Source organism: Hipposideros armiger, unplaced genomic scaffold, assembly GCF_001890085.2.
Source record: "Hipposideros armiger isolate ML-2016 unplaced genomic scaffold, ASM189008v1 scaffold_10, whole genome shotgun sequence".
Taxonomy (NCBI): domain Eukaryota; kingdom Metazoa; phylum Chordata; class Mammalia; order Chiroptera; family Hipposideridae; genus Hipposideros; species Hipposideros armiger.
This window is the reverse complement of record NW_017731360.1, coordinates 4,054,759-4,058,595: the sequence shown is the minus strand read 5'-3', so window position 1 is coordinate 4,058,595 and position 3,837 is coordinate 4,054,759. Positions and strand designations below refer to the sequence as shown.

The 3,837-nt window shown below is 57.4% G+C and overlaps 1 protein-coding gene across 1 annotated transcript in view; it reads right to left on the bottom strand.

Moving 5' to 3' along the window:
- DLGAP3 (DLG associated protein 3) overlaps positions 1-2,433 on the bottom strand; it is a 59,007-nt gene extending 56,574 nt beyond the window's left edge. Inside the window, exon 1 of the mRNA XM_019658953.1 lies at positions 1,797-2,433. The gene's annotated coding sequence lies outside the window, so the exon portion shown is untranslated. The remainder of the gene's footprint in view (positions 1-1,796) is intronic.
- Positions 2,434-3,837: the final 1,404 nt, after the last annotated feature.

Below are 3,837 nucleotides of genomic sequence, written 5' to 3'. Positions count from 1 at the left end.
TCTCTCTCTCTCTCTCTCTCTCTCTCTCTCTCTCTCTCTCTCTCTCTCTCTCTCTCTCTCTGGCCTTGGCAGCTGGATACAGAAGTAGCCCCAGCACTCAGAGAATGCTGAGCAGAGATAGAGATCAGTACCCCCAGGGTCAGAAAGAGAGCAGCAGGGTGCAACATTCTCTAACCTTTGTCCAACCCAGCACCTTGAGTCATGAAAAGACCTGGGTTGGAATCTTTCTGTACCACTGACTAGCAGAGTGGGATTATGGGAAATTCAATTCACTTCTCAATCCTCAACGTCTTCATCTATAAATTGGCATTATATTAGGCTGAACTACATGAAATTGTTGGTTTTCTAGGTAAAAAAGCAAAAACAGTTGAATATTGGCAATTTCATATGGCTTAACCTGGCCTTCCTGCTTCCCAGCACTGTTGGGGAGATAAGAAGGAGTTGAGAGGGGAGCATTTTTCAAAAGCCCTGCGTTAATGTAAGGGCACTGTTTTTTTATCATTACTTCAAAGAGCTTCAGCACAGACCCACCTAGAGCCAGGAGGCTGAACCAATGACCCAGAACTTGGAAATTTAGGGGCTGGAAGTTTGGGGGACAGCCACCTGCTCTGATGACTATGAACAAGGCAGAAGCTTGGCCTCCTCAGTTTCTGGCTCTAAAGGTCCCTTGGCGAAACATTACTGAGATGACACAAGTTCCCAGGCCCCAAGAAGAAGCACACACACTCCAGCTCACCTCGCACCCCACTACCACCGTGGCCCCAGCAAATGGCAAGGACACTACCAGGGCATCACAGAAAGTACCCCTGGAGGTAGGTGAAGGTAGGGAGCAAGGTGGGGCATGCAATGCAGCTCTAGCCTGAGTGTGTGTGGGGGGGGGAGAGGTGAGGTGTCCCTGGGGCGAGGGAGTGATCTGACCTCTAAAAAGTATGATCTCCTTGTTCCAGGTCCCCCCACCACCTGGAATCCCCTAGGGGGAAGGGGGGGGAAAGCCCAGGTGTGGGTGACTCAGAGTGAACCATGCTCAGATACATTCTCAGACAGCCACACACACACACACACACACACACACACACACACACACAGACCATAGATACCTGGACCCACTTACAGAGACACAGTCACACTGGCACACACACATCCATTCACATACACACTCACAGACACATACACAGGCACATGTGGTGACACACACTCATTCACACACATGTCCATGAATACATGCACAGTAACACCCTTCACACTCACTGCATACACCCACTAACATGCACACACACTCACCCACAATGACAGACACACACTCACTGTATACACTCACTGGCACATACAATCACCCACAGACCCACACGGTGACACACTCACACACTCATCACAAACACACAGTGACACACACTCACACTCACACACCTGCAGAGGAAACTTCTCTCCGGGTCTCCCCAACACCACCACTCCCCCCCACAACCCAGGTGGCTACTCCCTCCCTCACCCAAGCCTCCAGCCGGGCCGGGCGGGGCCGGAGCTGGCCAGCCCCTGAGGCGCTACCCCGGAGAGTGGGTCCTCGCTCCTCCTGGTCCCCCCGCCCGTCCCTCGGGTCAGGCCCGCGGGCCGCCAGACCCGGGCGAGGGCGGGGGTGAGGGCAGTGGAGGAGGCCCAGCCCTGGCCCCTCCCGGGGCCGGGAGCGGAGGCCGCTGGAGCCTGGGGCGTGGGCGGCGCCGGGGCCGCAGCCAGGCCGAGGATGGGGGCGCTGCAGAGGGCGCGGCGAGCGCGGCCCGTCCCCACCCCTCCCCGCGGCTTACCTGGCCCGGCTCGGGCTCCGGCCGGGTTACATGGTGCCGGCGGCCCGGGCCGGGGGCGCTGCGGTGGCGGGCAAGCAGGCAGGGATGGGGCCCGGCACTGCGGAGCCCCCAGCGGAGGGGCCGCGCCGGCTGCGGAGCCCCGAGCGAGCGCCGAGCGGCAGCGGGAGCCGGAGCGGGAGGCGGCCAAGCCACGGAGGCTGGATTTCCCGGGGACCAGGAAGGGGAGGCGGGGGGATCCCGCCCGCGCGCTCCGCCCCCGCCCCCGCCCCCGCGCTGGGCTGCCGAGCCTCGAGTCCGGAGAGGGAGGGGGACCGAGCTCCCCGCCCCCGCACCGGACCCAGGAGGGCCCAGGTCGCAGCCGGCGGGCGGCTGCCGGGGTCTCCGAGGAGCTCCCTTCTCGCTGAGCTACAACACTGGGGAGGCCCGGCTGGGGGGGTTTCAAATAAGCGTCGCCTCCCAGGGGATCACTGGGTTAGTGTCCGCCGGGGACCCACAGTGTCACGGCCACTCACAGCCGACCTAGGCACAAGGACCCAAGCACAGAGGCAGGCTATTGGGGGAGACAATCACACAGGCTCACAGGCTCGCGCCCCATCGAGGCAGTCACACCCTGAATGTCACACACAAGCCCCTCAGGCACATGCCCTTTAGGACATTCTCCTTCAGGTTTCCCCGGTCAGCTACCCGACTTCAGCTCCTGGCCTCGGTTCAAGGAGCCCCCTTCCTCTGCCCCAGCCCCTGCCAGGGTGGGGCGCTGTGCCCGGCCTCCGAGCCACTGACAGGCGTCCGCCACCCACAGTCCTCACAGCCGAGGCATCTCCAGTGAAGAGGGAGAACCCCGCTATACCTGCTGACTTTGCTGGGACCCCCACCTGTGCCCACGGTGCCCGCCCACCTCTAGGCCCTGAGCCAGGGGTTGTGCCAAGGCTGGGGCGGGGTGGAGGAAGAAAGGGGGGGTGGAGGAAGAAAGGGGGACTGTCCGAAGCACAGCCAGAGGCTGCAGAGCCAGGACAGGCTGCAGGAGCCAGGAGAGGCGGAGGAAAGCTGACTGCAGCAGTTCCTGGCTTGAATCCGTGTTGGCGCCCACAGCGATGCTGTAATAGGCGCGGGAGGGGGGGGGGGGTGGTACTCTCTGGGGAAGTCGCAGGGGGAGGGGCTGAAGATGTGGGGTAGGGGCTAATTCTGGATTCTGATTTCCCAGAATGGGTGTGAGAGAACACTGCCTCAGGGGCAAAAGTTGAGGTGGAGAGTAATATGCATCCTCAAAGTCCTGTTCCTCTTTCCCCTCCTCCACCTTTTCTGATCTTGACAGCTTCGGGGTAATGAGGTATGGGTTTGGGAGACCCACTATCCTCTCTAGGAACAGACCTTGAAGTAGCTCTGATTCAACACTCGCCCAACAATTCCCTTCTTCTTGTACCCCTTTAGGGTCACTGGCTCTCCTCCTTGTACAAAGGGAGAAACTGAGGCACAGAAAGTAGAAATTACAGGCCCAAAAGAGTTAAAACTGAGAGCCAAGCCTTTTCCCTTTCCCCAGGGAGATGTTTAAAGATTCCACATGACATAAATGGCACAAAGGAGTTTGGAGAGCCCTTTCTCAAGGAAACCTAAAAGCCTGGTGGGAGACTGGCTGACTGGTCACCCCTCCTGCTGCCTGCAAAACCAGTTTAATTAAAGACTATTGAATCATGAGCTCAGGTCACAGATAATTCCCAGCCCAGGGATCAGCCAAGAGCAGATATCAGGGAAAACAAGATAGAAAGTTGGTCCCAGGAACCCACTTTAGAACTGAAAGAAGAATCTCAGTTTCCATGAAGTATAAGAACAGCCGTCATGTAGGATGCTAAAAGGTACCACAACATTTTTTCAGTTCTAAGATGCACATTTTGTGAACTACTCTGAAACTGGAAAGCATCTGAAAATAAATAGGGACATTTAATATGGTTTTCTATTTTTTTCTTAAAGCTGTTATCAAAAGGTTGCTTTGTGTTTATAGCATAGTGTGGTTTTTGTTTGTTCATTCAACAGCCGTTTACTGATT